Raw genomic sequence first — 12,579 nt, 5'->3', positions numbered from 1 at the left:
ATTATCTTTTTTAAAAGATTATTTAGCTTGTTTAATTTTATATTTAACATTTTTAAAAACAAAATCACCAAATCCCAAGTGACAAGTGACAAGATTATCTCATAAAAACATAGCCAATGTCTCTTCATTGCAGAATGTGTGCAGAATAACTCATCCATTCAGAAAAACTAATCACAAATATGAATCATAATGTTTACTAGAGTGCGAGTGCCTTTCACAGTGTCCATAGGAATGGTGAGAGCTTGTTAATGAGGCTGAACCACAGAGGGATGGGAGTAACGTGGGCTGCGATGCTCGGAGGGGAACTTGGATTTTTCTGTGAAATACAGATAAGCAAAGCCCTCATGCTCTGTCTGCACGCCGCCTGTTTCTGCATCAGTACAGCCAAAGGGGAAAACGTTCACTTAATTAAATCAATTAGAGCATGAAGGGCCTGTCGAAGCCTCCGCAGAAAAACAACAGGATGGATAAACTCACAGAAAGTTCAAGTTTTTCCATGAGGCATATAAATTTCTCTTCATTTCACGACTTTTAGATGTTGAAGTCATGCAAATGGTCTGGATAAGATGATGCTGTGGCCTTTAGTCTTTTAAGTTCTTTCTAATCAGAGACATGAAGGGTAAAGAGCGCATCAGTATTTGATCACTAATATTTTTACAGTTATTTTCACTTTTGATCAATCTAATGACATTTTAGAGATGCACAAATTTTGATACAAAACATAAAATGTGACTTTTTATTTATGTCATTATTTGCACCCAAAGTAAACTGAGATGTCAAACTTTTGTCCAAAATTTTAAACTCTTAAAGAAAAGTGTTAGGTTTCACCCTCACTCAGGTTCTCTCTCCACAGGCCAAGTAGCAATTTTCTGCTATGCAATCTGAACCCCACACCTGCTTAAGGAACATGTGGGACAGCGGTGGAGTCTTGATTACTGTTTAATGAGCAGTTCACCAGAAGGTTTATAAATTTAAAGTCATGTTTCTCCATAGAGTGAAGCGAAGCTGAAATCATAATCTGCACGGTAATCTCCCTGAAGACCTCAGAAGCTTTACATCTCCCAATCCTCAAATCTCCATCTAGCCATCATTTCAGTAAGAACCTGCCAACGTATTGCCTCAAACTTGATAGCTGTCTTCAGAAATATGCCGTCTTCTCTTTAAAATACAACACAATGTCCCTAACTTGCACTCAAACTCGCATCTCAGGTCTCAACCTCAAACTGCAGATTAAAAACTGTGTAGTTTTGACTCTGTGGATAAGAGAATGCAAGACTGAGAAACTGTGCAATTGTACTCTAACCAGCTTTACTCTCTCACAGCCTCCCTCCCTCCAGCACTCACCCCTGCCACCTCCCTTTCATCACAGAGCAGGATTAGGCCTGATGCCCAGTGGTGACACAAGGACACTGAAGCCAACAGACTGTTAGATCCGTTGTTGGGCATGAATTAGGAACTCGAACCGGATGGAAGGGGATGGAGCTGGGAGGTGATGATAGAAATGAAGGACAAGAAGGAGAGACTAGACAAACTCAAGGAACAAAAGAGCACAGGAAAGACAACTGAAACTCTAAACTACTGATAAGAAGCGAAAAGTAAAGTCGTCGAAAAAAAGAAGCCAAAAGTGACAGCCTGGGGTGTGGTGTAAACTAGATACTAAATCTTTAGATGCTGATGTTTCAACAGGTGATGTTTCTCATGCCTTTGTTAGCCCATCATAAAGTAATATAAATAAAGATGTAGTGCTACCGGAATAAAGGCATGAAAGTCTCTGATGTTGTAGTTATAAAGGACTCTGGGCAAAATTTAAACAGCATAAAGCAAAAACCAGACTTCAGATAATACTATTCACTGGTAAATCTCATTACCTGAGCCATCTTCATTACAGTAAAGACTTTAAGTCTTATCTATATAGACTAGGACCCAATGCATCAAATGTACTCAGTTAACAATTTATCAGAACAAACAACATGAAAGGTGTTTGTTGATTTTGGAGGGGTCTGTGTGAGCATTTAAGACATGCAAACTCTCTTGCACTCTGACGTTTATGGACCTGGGCTGGTGGTGAAATGTGGAAAAAGCCTGATGTTCCCACACAGTCCTCTGTGCAGAATGAACTAGTCTGTTTGTCACTCCAAAGGGCTTTTTGTTTTTGTTTTTTTAATCCTCTCCAGGAAGTTAAAAATTAAATCATCTCTTCCAGCAGACATTTAAAAAAAAAAAATTCTCCCTGTAAAGTCTTGTGTGATTTGGCGCATCTCAAATAAATAAACGAATAATCCAAAAAGGAGCTATATCAATGCTGAAACAAACAAGAAAAGAAGGTCAAATATTCCCTCCAAACAAAACTTATAAATTCTAAACACGCAAATCAGTCCGTGCATGATTACATTACTCTGCCCATCAAAAAGTCACCTTAGCAAATATATTGCCCATCGTCGGTTATTGGACTTTCTACTGTCAGTTGGAAAATTTTTACATATTGCCCAACCTTAGTAGGTACACACCTACCTGTTAACAAAGAATCATTCTGTCTTGATGATGAGATATAAATCTTACTAGATCTGATAGAATAAAGCCTCGTGCCTAGATTATACTGTTACAGACACTTACAGCTGGTGGCCTGACGGCCAATCACTCATTCTGTTATACTTTTTTGAAGTCCACTGGCTGGGGGCGCATGAGCCTTGGAAAATACAAGTCAAATAAAGTTAGTAGGCCACTACACAACAGTTGTAATCCAATTACTGCATAGATCATAAATATTCAGTGAATGAAGCAGCCTGGACAACGGGTAATGATTAACCTCATATCCAATCTGATCATAAAGCTACTTTTTAAACTGGGCACTGTAATGTAAATTCTCTAAACAAATTTGCATGGTTATGCATGGTTCTGCATGCAGACATCCATGTAGACCCTTGTGCTCACTGCTTGATGGCGAAATTTACATCAGGTAGACCCAAAACATAGCGGATTTGCAGATATGGAAAATATTAGTGGTGCAACGGATCACGGTTGATCCGTAATCCGAACCCATCCCACTCCACGGTTCGGCACGCACGTGATCCGAAGATTCGAAAAAGAAGAAGAAAAAAAAAGTATGCGTATGGTGTGCGTGGTCAGTCTGTCAATCGATAGTTATGGCCAGCGCTAGCGGTCCAAGTGGAGGAGCAGAGGAGTTTGCGGTATTTAAGCAGCCCTTTGCTGCCCAGTCTGACCGGGCTAAAGCTATTACAAAAGCTATTGGGGTGTTTAGCTGCAGACGGGAGGCCATATTCCGTTGTGCAAAACAAGGGGTTTAAACTATGATGAACGTGCTTGAGCCCCGCTATGATATCCCGTTGCACGTCCACTTTAGTGGCAAGATCGCTCCAAGCATGTATGAGCAGGAAAAGTTTAAAGTTATGGCTGAACTGTCCCAGGCATCTTCTGTTGCCCTAACTACAAATGGGTAGACCTCCAAGGACAAGCTACGTGACTGTGACAGCTCATTATGTCACAGCAGAGTGGAATATAATGAGCAGTATGTATTATTGTAGGGTCTACCTTACAATATAAAGCACCTTGAGGTGACTGTTGTTGTGATTTGACGCTTTATAAATAAAACTGAATTGAATTGCGTGGTAGATACAAAGCCCTATATTGTACCATAATTTGTTTTTATATAATTGCGTGGAATGAGTCTTGAGTTGAATGTTTTTAACAGGCAAAAAATACTTCAATAAGTAAATGTTAAATTTTTTTCTTTTTTCACTGATCCGAAAATTGATCCGATCTGTGACTTAAAACCGTGATCCGATCCGAACCGTGAGATTTTTGATCCGTTGCACCACTAGAAAATATAATCAAGGCTTCAGTCAAACAGGCCTAGAAACCAGTTGATAATCCCCTGGCAATCGACCCCCTGATCGTTAGGGAAACAAATGTATTCCTAATTGGCAAGTGGCTGCTGGAGACATCTGGCCAACCAACAGGTAAAATTAGTTGCAAAGAGCGTGACGCACCAACAAACTCTGTTTTGGTGGCTAGCTGATTGTCACAGTCAACCGTAGCTTGCATGGACGACATTGACTTGTCTGCAAACACTCGTCAACTACTTCCCAAGTGGTAGTAAGAGATAAAGTGAAAAAAGAGAATGTTCGCCTTCAAAGTAATATCTATGCTTTACCATTACAACTCCAATAGCCAGCAACGTTCAACAACCAGTGACCAGTGGTTGCCATTATCTCTGGCTAGCTTCTAGGCTCGTGTAACTGGAGTCTTAAATAGCCAATGGGATTGAAGCGGACACGTTCAGATGCCATCAGATTAACAGAAAGAGAGGAATGAATGTCTAAATTTTTGCTTCCAAAGAGAAGAAATAATAATCATGATAGATCAATACATTTTTTCCATTCAGTTTAGCTATAAAACTCAAAGTTGAAACTCTCACATTTTTTTTCCAGGTGCAGCTAAGATTACTAAAGAAGAGTTTTAATCAGTAAGATACATATACACTTTACTTGGTGTAGATGTATCTTGTGTCACAAAGTTTATAAAGTTGAACCTGTTAAAGAAACTTTAACAGTTGCCTTTGCTTAGGATCTCTCACATGGTTCACCATCATCTGCATGCAACATTAACCGTCAAGTGCAGGATCTCTATTGTTTGCATAATGGTCACCATGTAGGTCTTCCAAGGCCCAGCCTACCGCAGCCATAAACAGTATAAAACAGACACAGCTTTCATGTTGGTTAAATAAACCCAATGCAGAAGTCCCTAACAATCTGCATCTATCTGGAAGACACCAGATGGTGATAGCTCCAGTTGCAAAGAGATTTATGGTTCTATTAAAGTCTATGGGAAAGGGTTTTTCATTCCTGACCTCTGTAAAAGCTTTTCTACAGAGTTTATGGGCTCAGTCACTAATTTTAGGTTATACTGAATAAATATTAAGTCGGTTTTGAAAAGAAAAGCTACTTTTCAGCAGCTCCCTTAGTGACAAGCGGTCACCTCAGCGGATCTCTCCATGTATTTGATTTGGCAGATTTTTATGCTGGATGCCCTTCCCGATGAAACCCCCAAGGGATTTGTGTCTCCCCCCGGCATCAAATCAGGGATCTTTTGCTTGTTAGGCAAATGTGCAAATCACTACACTGTGAAAAATCATGTTAAAAAAAAAAAAAATCATTGCACAGAATAAGCAACACCTTGGACCAGATGTAGCACACTAGGATAAGGAAGGGGAAATTCTTATGATGATCACTTTATACACTAACAATATCTGTGCATAACTTATCTTTCCATTTGTCTATATTTGTTAAAATAAACCACAGTGCGCTAAAGTGACCGACTGACACTTCCATCCCAGAGCCATGTTTATCATAACATTAAAAAAAAAAAAAAAAGAAAAAAAAAAAAAAACATTGATGGGCTGGAGTGACGTGGTTTGAAGGAAATAACACCAACTTTAAAAACAAACAAAACCCAAATGAAGAAAGATTATATTTAACCAACAAGACCACACACACACACACACACACACGGTAACCTTCCTGAGCCAGTTTAAACAGCAGCATGAATCAACTTTCTTCTCTTACATTACAGAGTCACAGAAAGGGGGCCCACTGTCATAACTGCATGTACTGTCAGTTTAATGGATAACTATTCCCCAGATTACAGATGATTACAATGACAATGAGATGGCCTTCATCTTGCTTCCATCATGATTCTCTTCAGAAGCATTGCTCAGTGTCTTCTTGCAGCATTTATTAATTCTTTCTTCATTCCTACTAAGCCTTTTCCCTGAGTGACATGAAATGTTATGCTTTCCACGTGAAAAAAATAAATAAATCCTTTTCCATGGACGTTTCCCCCCTGCTGTAGGCTCCTGAAAATATTGCTGGAAATAAATTTCTATTATTTTGTTTGGGAGGTCTACACAAAAACCTACGTTTTACACTTTCTTCACATCGTTCTAGACAATGTGAAGAAAGTGTAAATAAAATTACCCTCACTCTCCAAGAGACAGCCCATGTAATATAGGTCATAAAATAAAAGAGGATGACGCAATAGGCTTTAAAACCCTTTTCTCACAGCAGGCATAAAAATAAAGATATATTTCGCCTGCACTTGAAATCTTAAATCATTTAACTACCACTTATGTTATTAGACTATAAATGATTCATTGCTACATTACAGACAATTTAAGATCGCATATGATCGACTCAGCGCCTTCTTCACATTTAAAAAAAGAGAGAGAGAGAGAAAAAAAAGACCACTTCAAGTACAAATCACATAAATCAGCAAAATAAGAAAGAAGCAAAGCATCACTTGCTCGGAACAAAGTCATTTTCCACTGGCTTCCACTCAAAACAACAGAGGAAAAAAATATTGTGCGGGCACAGCGCGGCAGTATGCAAGGGATATTTTTTTTTTTTTTTTTTTTTTAAGGCCCATTAGGCATACACAAGAAAGACGAGCAGAGTAATTAGTTGCAGCTCATAAAAGTGCAATCAAATACACAGAAGAAAGAGGATTTGGATTACTATCTCATCTGTAAGAAGAAAAAAAATGCAGCTCAAATGACAAACGTGCACATGTTCCAAGTTTGATAGGGGAAGTTAAGACAAAAAATAGCAATTTGTCACTAAATGCGAGGGCGATCTACACGCTCGTATTTATATCAACGTCACATATACTAAGAAATATTCATATTACATTATTTTCTCTAAATCGGCACCAAATGTTTATGCAATCATCTGACGTCCAGAGTATTCTGTTCAACATTTGCTACGAGCTGCCTTCATATCAACTTAAAGTGACAAAGCTCATGCAAGGTGGAAACAAACAAAGTCATATATTAACACCAGTGTTTGTTCTTTCTATCAGATTGGATATGAGGTTAATCATTACCTGTTGTCCAGGCTGCTTCATTCACTTAGGCACATTATGGTAGGAAAAACCATGCATGTTTTAATATCCAAATGCTGAATCACACACTGGTTAAAAAAAAAAAAAAAAAAAAAGCTTCAGTTCATCTCCAGCATTTAACACTTGGCAGACTATTAAAGGGGAAGTTCCCACAGATTGACTCTTAAAATTTTTGACTTTATTAATTGATGATGGCTGCCTGAACGCACCATTGGTTTCAGTCTCCGCAGCACATGGAGGCAATTTAATGTGTGTCATTTTGAAAAGGGCTCTTCTATAAGTCCAGCTTATAATGAAACATGTCAATTATAAATTCTTGAAAGGAGAGGTAATGAAAGACTCCTTTAAATGATGCAATTGGAGCAACCAGCAGTTAGAAAAAGCCCCAAATAATTGGTTTACAAAGATTTTAAAGAGGGAAAAAAGCAGCATCTGCAAAATTGACTTAATCAGCTTTAGATTAAAATGACAAAATTGCTTAACATGTGCACACACTTGGTAATCAATGATTCCTTCAAAATGTACCTACAAAATATGCCTTAGATCAAAACCTCATTTAAAAACATACATGCAACAGGATACAGCAGGTTTGCAACAATTATCTGACTCACTTCTACATTACTTTCTCAGTTATAACTGTTTATAAGTCGTAAAATAAAATTCTAAAAAAAGGCACGGCGTGAGTTATTTTAATACCGCTTTTTTTGATTGCCAATCAAAAATGCAATAATATTCAGCTTACAATCATAGAGGATCAAGAAATGCAGCAAATATTCACTGAGAGGTGGAATCAGACCCAAATTACCCGATCACCGTAATTCCCATAACTAATAGTTTCAGGTCAAATTTAGGGTTTAACTGAACCACCACATAATCTACAACACTCATACTAAATGTTACTTGAGTGTGAAGTCAGCCCGAAAAGCTCACATTTCCACTGAGTACATGCAGTTACTGCACTTCTCGGTATCATTAGCAGTCTTTCTAGTTTTAGTTTCTGATATGCTGGAAATGCAAAGCACTGAAACTCGCGTTCTCTCTTTGCTTTGTGATGTAATGGACGTTTATGCAATTCACACTTTATCGCTCCATTATTGCACATGCCTACACGGCATACCTGTCACTTCTGAGTGAACCTTGTCCTAGACTCAGAGCTAACATGGTGCTCTTGTCAGAGGGTGTGTCGGCAGAATAGGTGTGCCACGCAAGTGTACCTGCATGTTGAAAAAAAGAAAAAAGAGAAACTGTGCTTTCTTATAACCTCAGTCCTTGCATTTGCATGCAAGTGCAAATTTCCCCCCGTCTTCTAGAATAAAAGGGACTTTAGTTATGGACAATAACTGCCACAGCAAGACAGACAATGCATGCTATTCTCTGCTGCTATTGATGAGGAGGACGCACGGTGTAGTTACCATGAAAAGCCACTAGACATTCAACATTGACAATCTCGGCATGTGGCACCAGTCGCCAGTCTATGGTGTTTTGGCAAATGTGGTTCATTGTGTAAGCCACTGCGTTTTTAAACAGGCCTGCTGACAAACGCAGTGCATTGTAAATGTAAAAAAAATAACATGAATTTATGTGTGGATTTCTATTAATTTGAGATATAAATGCGAGAAATTACTCAAACAAGAGCAGCTGCCTGAGAAAACAGTCTAAAGGACCTGCCTGAGGATTGCTTGAGTAGCTTGCGCTTACAGGCCTTTAAGAAGTGGCCCCGCACAAAAATTGCTAAATGGTAAAGTTGATAAATTGAAAACCATTTAGTCTGGCTCTAAAAATGAAAAAAGAAAAATATCACTGTTTGTGTGGCTAGTTAACAGCAACCACTCAAACGCAAGGAAAAACCGAGGCTGTAGCACACAGCGTCCAGTGAAACCACCTCTGAGTGGACAAAGACCCAGCGTCAAACCTACAAAGTGGCACGAGCAAGCTGCCGTTTTTCTTTACCCCAACTTTTACTTCAGCTTGTAATGACATTTTTCGCGGGCAAATTTAACTAAAAACGGTTGTTTAAGCAGCACTGAAATGGCCAAAGCGACCGGTCCAAGTGCACCAACTTAACACAGTTCATTTGCGGTTACAAGGCTTACCTTAGTGTTCACTCCAGTGAGAATGGGCAAACAGCGACACGCTCAACAACAAACCCCGAACCAGAACCCGCCAATCAAATTGTAAGTTAGGGAGCCCGCGCGAAAGCCGCAAAGATAACCCCCTACATCCACATATCCACGGGTTTCTCTATTTTTTCTTTCTTTTAAAACAAGAATCGAGCATGAAGTGTCCGACCTATTATCGCTTGTTTTTTCCGTCGCAGGCTGACTGCCTCCACCTCAATCACTCGTTTCAAGCTTGGTCTATGGGGCTGCCAACTTCCGCTCTTTGCTTTCAAAATAAATTCTTCTGGGCGTACAGACGTTGCAGTCAAACGAGCTGAATTTGAAATCCGGAGGAAATGGTGATAGAAGTTTAACTTCCAGGTGGGAAAAATAGATTTTTAATAAATGTGTTTAGATTTTTAAAGTTTTTAAGTTTTTAAGTCAGATATGTCTTGTGTTTCGGTTTATGCCTTTTTTTTTTTAAAATCTCCAAGTAACCAGTATTTTATTTAATAAGTTAATTCAGATGATTCGTCAAAATATCTGCCCTTAAAGGTGTCTAGAAGCTTCACAAAGACTTGTTTCCAGAAGGATTCTGGGTCTTCTCCTTCATCTGACTGCTCCTTTTAGGGGGTCACCACATCAGATGCTCTGGCTCCATCTCACCCTATTCCTGACATCCTCCTCTGTCACACAACCAACTTCATTACATCCACGAATCTTCTCTGTCATCATCCTCTTTTCCCCCTGCCTGGCAGCTTCATATCCAATATCCTTTGTTCAACCTACGACCTATCTCCCTCTCCAAATGTCCAAACTCTCTCTAATTCTATCTCCAAACTTACCTGGTCACTCACAATGAAAAATTTAGCATCTTCAACTCCCTGTCCTTTTTGTTCATCTCCAAACCCCACATAACAGCAGGTCTCACTACCCTCCCAAGGTGGCTGTGGCTAGGTGTGAAAAGAAATGTTAAGCAGGATGCAAACAGAGATTATGAATTTAAAAATATTTTATTTTCTATTTTAATTTTTATTCAGTTTTCTGTTATTCATGTTTGCGCCTACAATTTTCAATGAAATTTTGCTTCTGTGTTATCCAAGTGATCTAAGACGACTAATGCTTTTATTTCGAAGACACCTTCTTTGATTTCCGGTTTGATTTCGTTGAGTGCGCTCAGCTTGATCGCCGGTCCCCTTGGTGACGTCACCCACACCGGGACTCGTACAGGACAACGCCGAGAGAAAGGGAGAAAATGTGAGGTACTGTGTCGCCCCTTGGCGACCACACTGGGAAAACGGATGTATTTTATTTTATTTTTACATGCAAAGTGGTTTTTTTTTTCAATAGCCTGCAAGTGATTATCTTGAGTAAACTCATAAACAAAAACTTAGTATTGATGAGTTCATCAAAAAGTCCCTGCTCGCCCGTCAACTATGTAATTAATCATACCAAAGTATTCGTCGTATATTACACAGTAAACTCCATTGTTCACACACTAAATTTAGACTTTGTGCGGTTGTTTTCTCATCTGTGTGTTCCTTCTCACGGTTTTCATCACTCAGATGGTGTGCTATTTACAGAAATAAATCATCCTACACACTTGAAACTGTTAAAAATAACACGAGGCGGAAAAGACGTTGCATTTAGCTCATGTTAGAGTGAAAAAAAGAGTTAAAAACAGTCAAACACCTTGACACGCTAGAGGTTCAATGAGCAGGTCTGATATTTACCAGTACTAAGGTTTAGTAATCAAAGAGCAATCAGATTAAAAGCAATCAGAGCAAAATCCCCCCCGTTGTATTTTATGTTTGTTAGACACACCTAACATACAGTATATGATCTCATGAGTACTGACAAGGCCGCATTTTCATGAATAAACCTTGAGCACGAGTAACCGGTTGCATAATAACAGGTTGGTTTTTACATCCAATCAAAACAAGTCAGTCCTAAGATGGTAATAAAAGAAAGCTGCACTGAGTCGATGCCGATCTGATTTAGGAATGGAGTCCCTACTGAAGTGTCCAAAGTGTCCCGTTTTTCCTTGCTCAGTATCCCACGGTGATTTGCTTTTATGGGCACCATTCGAAATCAAATAATGTTCTAGATCTAATTTTGAGAAATTAGAGCCGTGGCAAAAGGCCAGAATTTAGTCAATATCTCTAAAGACTTTTTCTCAACTATATATTACATGTCAGTTTTATGACAGTTTGTCTGTCATGTAAGAAAAAAATAAAATAATATCGCTGTTTTGAATGCTGTAAAAGTGCAGTCTCACATTAAGACTACATCCTGTGTCTCTGACTACTACACATTTGTAATTTATGACTGGATTTGGATCCTACTCAACACACAGTTTTCATAGCCAAAACCTTCTGTTCCCACTAATCTCTTATGTGCAATATCCATCTGTTTTAACAGTTCAGTTGGCCCAAATCCACCGATGCTGATTCATTTATGCGTACCGTGTTACACTGCGCCTTCACACGTCCCTATTCATTCCTGCAATGTAAAGCAAAGCAGTTACCTGTAAACGCCCTTTGACACTCAACTCAGCAGGCCTGAGCGACACTTTTTTGTCTTTATTTCAAAGTGTGCAGTGAGAGTGAAAATAACACTGCACGTGTATAGAGAGGCTCTTGTAGCATTGGATTTGCTGTCACAAGGGGGCAGAACATCCTTGGAAGAAATGCATATCCATTACTGGTATGCCAAAAGCTTTAATGTGCCCTAAATGCTGCAGCAGGTCAGATGTAGTGCACCAAAAGTATCAGGATGTCTGCCTGCATTGTTCCCCTTCTGCAACACAAAAGCTAAAATGCTTTTTGTCCCTTCTAATCCACCAAACTCTGCACCACCAATACAAAGTCGCAGTATCACGACTCAGTGTGTCCCATTTGCATGCATATTGTAAGAAACAGTGCTAAAAAGATAAAGTATGTGACCTGGATCACGGGCGCTGTCCCCGTAATCATGTGCGAATGCCTAACATACCAACCTTCATCACCATAGCGTCAGGATTTGACAAATAAATGACCATCTGCTGACCTTTTCACCCACACTCCACTCCTCCACCCCTCACCCCAACCACCCTGTCTTATTCATCATACACAATTTTGTTTTCTACCTCAACAAACTAATTTAATTAGAGGACAGTTGGATGAATAACTGTAAGCACGTGCTTATTTTTAACCATCCACGTTAAAAGTTAAATCCGTTTTAATGCTGCGGACTCACGGGTAATTGGAAAGAGCTGATGTGCGTGTTCACACTGCTACACTTGGTATTATTAGATTTCCCGATTGGATATCATTCAGCATAAAGTTCATTATATAACTTTCAAAAACAACATTACATGTCTAAGGGGGGAGGAGGCGGTGTTTAATGTTGCTGAAGAAGTGCAAAATTATTGGAATGGTTTGTCTTTCATACCCCACTCCTCCTAATCCCGAGGCAAACTTGATTTATTAATCGAGACTGAGTCACACATGTCACCACTCTATCTGCTGCTGCTATAACCAGGATGTCTTCCATTTTAGAGCCACGCCCCTCATATTGTCACCAG

General features: G+C 39.2%; 1 protein-coding gene across 2 annotated transcripts in view; it reads right to left on the bottom strand.

Moving 5' to 3' along the window:
- The window catches only part of nck2a (NCK adaptor protein 2a), a 40,767-nt gene extending 31,484 nt beyond the window's left edge, over nt 1-9,283 (bottom strand). Inside the window, exon 1 of one of the 2 annotated variants that reach the window (XM_031734534.2) lies at nt 9,009-9,283. The gene's annotated coding sequence lies outside the window, so the exon portion shown is untranslated. The remainder of the gene's footprint in view (nt 1-9,008) is intronic. The other variant, XM_039600233.1, reaches the window with a different exon arrangement.
- Between the last annotated feature and the right edge of the window lie 3,296 nt (nt 9,284-12,579).

The sequence above is a fragment of the Oreochromis aureus genome, linkage group 16 (assembly GCF_013358895.1).
Source record: "Oreochromis aureus strain Israel breed Guangdong linkage group 16, ZZ_aureus, whole genome shotgun sequence".
Lineage (NCBI taxonomy): Eukaryota > Metazoa > Chordata > Actinopteri > Cichliformes > Cichlidae > Oreochromis > Oreochromis aureus.
Note: the sequence above shows the minus strand (reverse complement) of the source record. Positions and strands in the feature narration are given on the sequence as shown.